Source organism: Stomoxys calcitrans, chromosome 3 (assembly GCF_963082655.1).
Source record: "Stomoxys calcitrans chromosome 3, idStoCalc2.1, whole genome shotgun sequence".
Lineage (NCBI taxonomy): Eukaryota > Metazoa > Arthropoda > Insecta > Diptera > Muscidae > Stomoxys > Stomoxys calcitrans.
This window is the reverse complement of record NC_081554.1, coordinates 100,901,872-100,910,212: the sequence shown is the minus strand read 5'-3', so window position 1 is coordinate 100,910,212 and position 8,341 is coordinate 100,901,872. Positions and strand designations below refer to the sequence as shown.

Here is an 8,341-nt window from a genome sequence, read left to right as displayed (position 1 = left end):
CCTATCGAAAATGGGTTAAGGGCATTTTCTTAGGTAAAAAACATTCTAATTGGGGATTTTTTGTGGAATTTTGGGGATATGTCTCAAAAAAATCTGGCAGCTGTGATAAGCAGTAGCAAATTTGAAATTGGTTGTTAGGAATCGAGAGAATGTCGATCGTATGTGTGTGCCATTGGAGTATGTCAGTTACTTGTGTGAGTTTATATGGCATTCGGCTTTTCACTGTTTCTTCTGCTCTTCTCCACATTTTACGATGATTGTTAGTCAGTGTTCAGCTTTCGTCGTAATCGCGGTAGAAAGCGGATTTTCGTCCGGTTACTTACATAGCCATTCGGTCTTCGGTTCACCTTCTCGCCCTCCCCTCGCGAACATTCATACTACGTACGTAGAGCGGTCGGTGCTTCCATAGTGGGTGTGCGAGTGTGGTCTTGCATATTATTTGCATGATTTTGTTATTATTTATTGACGAATCGTGTGTGAAGTTTAAATTTCGTTGAGTCAATTTGGCCACTCTGGGTCATTCAATACTAAAATATTGGAAAATTGTAACTGATAAGTTAAGAATTATAATCCAAAATTGTGTTGTTCCATTTTCACTTTTTGTTTGCTTTTATAGAAATGTAAAAATATTGAGTTTACATATACACGAATGTGTGCATTTGGAGATAACGGAAGATTTTATATTTTCGGGAAAAAGTGAAAAAAACAACCACATTGTTATTGTGAATAGCAACACGTTTGAATAAAAAAACACCAATCGAGTTCACATTAATTGGGGCAAACACAAATTATGCACGTATGTTCCCATGTCTTATATGAAACAAAATTCTACATTTAATACCAGCTTGGCAATGTTTCACACAAATAACTTTAATCCAAGCTTTTTGTACTGTGTATTCTCTTCTCTCTCTCACACATTGCTTAGAGACCGACACTACTTTGCCGCATTTGTTGTTGGTTTAGCGGGTACCGATTATGATGATGATCACATCGTGTTGCCTTTAAGAGTAAACCAATTGAGCATTCCGACTGGGATTTCCCCAAAACGTCACTACAAGTTCCATAGCCCTTTGCTAATGCCGCTGAGCCGCGCTTCTACATGCAAGCGAATATACAGACACATGAACGCGCAAACATAGTTACACGCCTTCATAATCTTTCGTATTTTCTTTATTTCTTTCCCATTATCGTACCTACCTCTATAAGTGTTTGTCTCGTTGTTATGCTCGAAGCGCAATATCGGCGTTAATGCATAGCTGGCGGTTGCCACAGCCAAAAAGTAGAAAGGAAAACAAGCAGTGGACTAAAAGTTAGTACAAAAGAGAGGAGCAAAATAATGTGAAATGGGCGAAATAAAAATGATCGACGAAATATAAAACCGGTTTCCGATAATTTCTGATTATTGCTTTGTTATGCCATTACGTTCAATGTTGTCGCTGTCGTTGTTTTGTTTAAGTTTGTTTTCGTTTATTTGAAGAAGAGTCTATTTCGAACATGTTTGTTTGAATAAAAATCTTATGAATTTTTCTCCAGCAATCTATCCGATCAGCTGCCTAGGACACCGAAAAAGTTGGACAATTGATGTAATTTGCAGAACATAATACCTAGGTGCTACCAGCAAACAATAAATGATTTATGAAAAACATACAACGGAGGTTAATTAATCTTGAACAAGTTCTGACGAGTTGAAACGAAATGGTGAGTGGTGAGTACGGCAACTACATAAAAAATTTTCCATCCATTGAATTAAACGTCAACATAATACTACAACAACTATTATTTAAACAACTACAACATAGTTTACCCCTCAATGGAATGTTTATGGGCAATGTTGCATTTAAAACATAGTTGTTCAAATAATTTATACCTGTCTACAACAATTTGTTGATTTTTCTGAAGTATGCTATTTTTAAGCTAAGGCCATAGTTGCTGTAGCTCTAATAATTAAGCTACAATTTTTATACCCACCACCGTAGGATAAGGGGTATATTGATTTAGTCATTCCATTTGCAACACATCGAAGTATCAATTTCCCACCCTACAAAGTATTTATATTTCGGATCGTCGTAAAATTCTAACACGATTTAACGATGTCCGTGTGTCTGTCCGTCCGTCTGTTGTAATCACTCTACAGCCTTCGAAAATTGAGATATTGAGCTGAAATTTGGCACGGATACGTCTTTTTGATGCACGCTGGTTAAGTTCTTGAATGGGCCAAATCAGACCATATTTGGATATAGCTGCAATATAGACCGATCTGCCGATAAAGGGTTTTTTATCCGATTTTGCTGAAATTTGAAACAGTGAGTTATTTTAAGCCTCCGACATCTGACCCAAATATGGTTCAGATCGGAATATATTTAGATATAGCTGCCCTATAGACCGATCTCCCGATAAAGCGTCTGAAGCCCATAAAAGCTTTATTATTAACCGATTTCGCTCAAATTTGAAACAGTGAGTTATTTTAAGCGTCCTGACACCTGACTTATATATCGTTTATATCGGACTATATTTCGATATAGCTGCCCCATGAAGGGTCTAAAGCCCATACGAGCTTTATATTTTATCCAATTTCGCTGAAATTTGAAACATTGAGTAGTTTTAGGCTTCTCAATATTTAACCCAAATATGGTTCAGATCTAACTATATTTAGATATAGCTGACATATAGACCGATCTGCCGATGAAGGGTCTGAAGCCCATAAAAGCTTTATTTTTAACCGATTTCGCTAAAATTTGAAACAGTGAGTTATTTTGAACCTTCCGATATCCGACCTTTATATGATTCAGATCGGACTATATTAAGATATAGCTGTCATATAGCCCAATCTGTCGATAAAGGGTCTGAAGCCCATAAAAGCTTTATTTTTTTTATCCAATTTCGAAATTTGAAATAGTGAGTTGTTTTTGGCCTCCCGACATCCGCCCCGAATATGGGTCAGATCAGACTAAATAGATATAACTGTCATATAAACCGATCTTCCAATTTAGCGTCTTAATCCCATAAATAGCTGATTTATTGTCTGAAAATGTTACTTGTAGGGAAAAAAATGTTACTCTAGGGGACCTGAAATGTTACTCTAGGGACCTGAAAAAAAATCGAGAACAGCCTCTATTAACATACAACAACGTATATGGTAGCGGAGTTATAATAAAATAGGATGAATATTATATCCCTGTTTAATGTGGTCCACATCGGTCCAGATTTGGTTAAGGGTGCTAATAAAGGGTGATTTTTTTGAGGTTAGGATTTTCATCCATTAGTATTTGACAGATCACGTGGGATTTCAGACATGGTGTCAAAGAGAAAGATGCTCAGTATGCTTTGACATTTCATCATGAATAGACTTACTAACGAGCAACGCTTGCAAATCATTGAATTTTATTATCAAAATCAGTGTTCGGTTCGAAATGTGTTCATTCACCGTTCAGCGATGAGACTCATTTCTGGTTGAATGGCTAAGTAAATAACCAGAAGCCGTTCAAGAACTGCCCATGCATCCCGAAAAATGCACTGTTTGGTGTGGTTTGTACGCTGGTGGAATCATTGGACCGTATTTTTTCAAAGATGCTGTTGGACGCAACGTTACGGTGAATGAACACATTTCGAACCGAACACTGATTTTGGTAATAAAATTCAATGATTTGCAAGCGTTGCTCGTTAGTAAGTCTATTCATGATGAAATGTCAAAGCATACTGAGCATCTTTCTCTTTGACACCATGTCTGAAATCCCACGTGATCTGTCAAATACTAATGCATGAAAATCCTAACCTCAAAAAAATCACTCTTCAGAAAGAACTCTCGATTTAAAGTCTCGATTTATTATCCGATTTCGTTGAAATTTGACGCATTGACTTATGTTAGGCTTTTAGACATCCGTGTCCTGTATGGTTCAGATCGGTTTATGTTTGGAAAGATCGGCCCGGCCGAACTTAATGCATTTTAAATTGTTAATTGTAATTTGATAAATAAATAAATACTATTTGCAAGCCCTCCACCATAGAATGGGTGTATACTAACTTCGTCATTCCCTATGTATTTCATCGAAAAATTGATCTGAGACCGTACAATGTAAACTAGACCGTCCCATGCTATAAATCTTAACCGATTTTAATGAAATTTAGCAGAGACTTTCAGATGGACAATACAATATTCCATACCAAATTTCGTGCAAATCTGTGAAAATATGTAGTTAGCCATATAAATGTAAATCAGACGTGTTATATATACAGTGGTGGAAAAAATAATAGGGACAACAGTTACTAAGAACAATATTGAGTAAAAAGAGTAAGAAAACATGATCACTTCTGTTAAAGGCTGACCTGTTGAGTTTTAAATGGTGAACTTAAATAAAAAATTAAATCTCATTTAATCCATGGATACTCGTACTGCCGATTTTTTTTCCAAAATTTACTTGGGAAGACAATAATAGCGACACTTCGATAATTGTATTACCCATGAAATGTCTTCTTCTATTAACTTAATATCTAAGGTGAGAGAAAAACAAGTGGTTACTACTCATCCACATGCTTTATTACAAATGGTTCGCAAAGTTCACGTAACTGAAGAAAAGCAAAAAGTGATTAAAAAATAAAACAAATTAAGATAATAAGGAAAATTTCAAATCTTTGTATTTTTATGCCCAAAAGGTTTTTAATAAGGTTTAGGTCCAATGATTGCGATAAGCCTTCCAGAAAGCTCTGGGAACTAGAATTCCGCTAGTCTGGAAGAGAGCTTTGAGTCGTTAACTCAATTTATTTTAACGATTTTATTAAATTAGAATTTTTTCCCGGCAAATGATAGCATTTTATTCCCTAAGACATCGTGGTAATCCATAACACACATCCAGAAAATGGACCAGATACAGAAAAACACCTACCAATTATCAATGAGACGCTACCATGATTCACGGCGTTCTAGGGGTGCTTAGGATTATAATCTTTGTTCGTGGTATTAATATGTTTCTTTTATCATACGGGAAAACTTACGTATGTCGACCCAGGATCAAAGAATATAATCTCAAGCACCTCTAGAAGGCCGAGAAGCATGGTGGTGTCTCATTGATGATTTATGGGTGTTTTTCTGTATCATGGATCAGATACAGAAAAACACCCCGTTTTCTGGATTAGGGACAAAATGTTTGTTGTGGATTACAACGATGGTTAGCGGATAAAATGCTTCCACTTGCCTAGAAAAAATTCCGATTTAGTGACTTTTCATGTAACGAATCAAAGCTCTCTTCCAGACGAGCGGAATTCTAGTTCCAGGAGCATTCTGAACCGAGTTTAGAAGTCCGCTCGCAATCATGGCACCTAAACCTTATTGAAAACCTCTGGGGCATAAAAAACCAAAGATTTGAAATTTCCCTTATGGTCTTCATTTGTTTTTCTTTTAATTTTTTAATTACTTTCTGCTCTTCTTCATCTATGTGCACTTCGCGAATCATTTTTAGGTGCCAATGCTTTAAATTAAGAAACGAATATTGTAATAAAGCATGTGAATGCATATTAATCACTTGTTTTTCTCTCCTCTTAGATTTTAAGTTACGAAAAGAATTCATAGTTAATTACAACATTTTGATAAGTGTCCATATTATTTTTTTAAAGGGAATTTACCGGTAAAATCACCATAACGAGCATCCGTGAATTAAATGAGACTTAAATTCTAATTTAGTTTACCGTGAAAAAGAGGTCTACGAATTACCAGGTTCAGCCTTTAACATAACTAACCATGTGTTCTTACTCATTTTGTCCAACATGTTCTTGTTAACTGTTGTCTCTATTATTTTTTCCACCGTTGTATATATGGGAGCAATATCTCAATCTGAAAAAGTGATACGTGGAAAATATCGGAGGATTTTCTGAGTCGAACCATACATTTGATCACAGTCCCGATAGTGTTGTACGTTACAGTTTGTGTTTTTATAATAAATTACATATAAATGTTTCTTTTGTATACCAGGTCCTCAAATAATCAACTGAATTCCTTACGACGTGGTGTCGGTTCGGGTTATAGTTAACCGGTCGCCATAATATTTCGTATTTTGCTAAGAGATCAATTACATAATGATAAAGGCTTCAGGTGTAACGTCTTTTAGGTGGAGGTCTTAGCTGCACAGATTGCATCGGAAACGACTTCGATGCTGGAGCGCCTGCCTGAACGAACTATAACGATATACATGGACAATTAGGCGAAGCTTAAAGCTCTGGCGTTGGGCTATTTGAGCTCAAGACTGGTTATAAGATGTAAGGAGCTTCTTTGAATCATGGGAAATGCTTTCAGGATCTGCTAAGTCCCGGTCCATAAAGGCGGGGAACGAATCGAACTGAATCCTTTTTGATTTAAATTGTGCGACTTTAAAGAACCATACTTGTCATATAGTCATGCCAAAGATCTATTTTTTTATTAGCTATGCATTGCTATCGGCTAGAGCGCGTATATTGCCACTTTTGTATACATTTGTACATACATGCATGTGGTTTTTCATATTTTCAATGGAACCATTAATAAAAATAAGCTAGTTTGGACTTTCATATTTTACACTGTATTTTGTAAAATTTTTTAAACCACATAAATAGTTGTTTGTATTTAATATCCTTGGAGAAATTTTAGTTCTTTTCTTAGAAAATCCGATAATTCAATCGGTTTAAGAGTAGTCGTTGTGGCCACGCACATATGTATAAATTCACCTAGGATTTTACCGCTAACAGGAATTTTTTTTAATGTTACTGCTATGGATGTTTTTTCAATAGGTTTGACTGCAGAAAATAATTTGCATTGACAATCGGGAGATCGGTGCATGTGAGGTGGTGGAGGTCATACTAGAAGACATTATGAAAAGTTTCAGAAAAATAAGATAAAAGTTGCTCCTTCTAGGAGCTCATATTAATGGATCAGTTAAAATGGAGGCTGTATCCGAATCTGAACCGATGTGGCCCATCTGATTGTATTAAGAATCAAGAAATTTGTTTTATTAATGAACGATTTTGCAATTTGGATTTCTGATAATCTGAATTGTTCAATTAAAGCGGTTATCAACTCATTAAACCAATTTATTTGAAAATCGTTTATTCCTTCGAAAAATATTGAACTGAATTAATTAAAGTAAATAAAGGGCCCTGTTCCTTAGTGGAATATTCATGGGCAAAATTTGCATTTGGAAATAATTGATATATTTTCCCTAAGTAAAAAAATGGTTTACCTCAGAATTTTTATTTCAGAATAAATAAAGATTTTTACAAGAGGAATGGATCTTAATAGTACAAAAAAGTATACCTATATCAACAATAATGACTTTTGTTCTACTGCTGTCAATAATTGGGTTGTTTTATTCAGATTCGCTAGCTTAAGGATAAATAAAACGCTCTTCCCGCAAAATGATTTGTACTTTAAACGTTGGCAGTACGGGGATAGTTTTTTCTCCATACAAACTAAGCGAGAAAATCCACTTATTGGGTAAACACTGCAATTTTATTTTGAAAATGCTTCAAACCAAAGTCATTAAAAGAACAGGTACAATTCCATGTTGTTCCCTTAGGTAGTTTACTTCCTTGTCGCCCCCTCACACACGCCAATCCTTTAAATTATGGTTAAAAATTATTTCTGTATTGAAATAAATCGTTATGAATATCAATCTCAACATTTCGCGTATAATATCTCGAAATATTGATCCATATGAGGGGATGTAGTTAGATAGTTGTGTTTCTGCCAGTCAATACTAAGAACTCCAATTTATGAAGTATTAAATATTCGAAAAATAGGCTAATATTAAAATACCTATATAACTCATATAATTTCTGTAATGTTCTCTGTTTTCTGGTACGTTTCGTATATGTATATGCAAGTCGTGCATTTGTATTATCACATCCTCAATTTTTCTGTTTGCACTGCTCCCATTCACACTATTAATTTATTTTATTTAAAAATAATTGAATTATATGCATTTTTTTATCAAATTTACATTCTCGTGTAGCTACGTGTTTTCTTGAAATTCACCAGGGATGCACAATATGAAAATGTGATTGTGTGGGAAAGAAGCAAGAAATTTTATATTAGCCCATACTACTAAATTTCCAATGCAGATTCGTCGTTCGCTTCAATTTGCACAATCTTTACAAAATTAAAACAAGTAAAAGCGCATAAGTTTGCAGGGCCAAATCATATGTATGTAATCTCAACCATTAAATGTATATGCCAAGTCAAATCGAAATATTGTTTTATATGGGACCTACATTCATCAGGTTATACTCGTAGCCAATTTGGATCATATTATAGTATAAAATTTCGGATACCTGTAAATATATATTTTTATTTGATTTCGACAGATGGACGGGCTAATCC

General features: G+C 35.0%; 1 protein-coding gene across 2 annotated transcripts in view; it reads left to right on the top strand.

The window, feature by feature from the left end:
* The first annotated feature begins 616 nt into the window (after positions 1-616).
* The window catches only part of LOC106095578 (embryonic polarity protein dorsal), a 123,092-nt gene continuing 115,367 nt past the window's right edge, over positions 617-8,341 (top strand). For both annotated transcript variants that reach the window (XM_059365264.1, XM_013262812.2), the window contains exons 1-2: positions 617-796; positions 1,534-1,698. The gene's annotated coding sequence lies outside the window, so the exon portion shown is untranslated. The remainder of the gene's footprint in view (positions 797-1,533; positions 1,699-8,341) is intronic.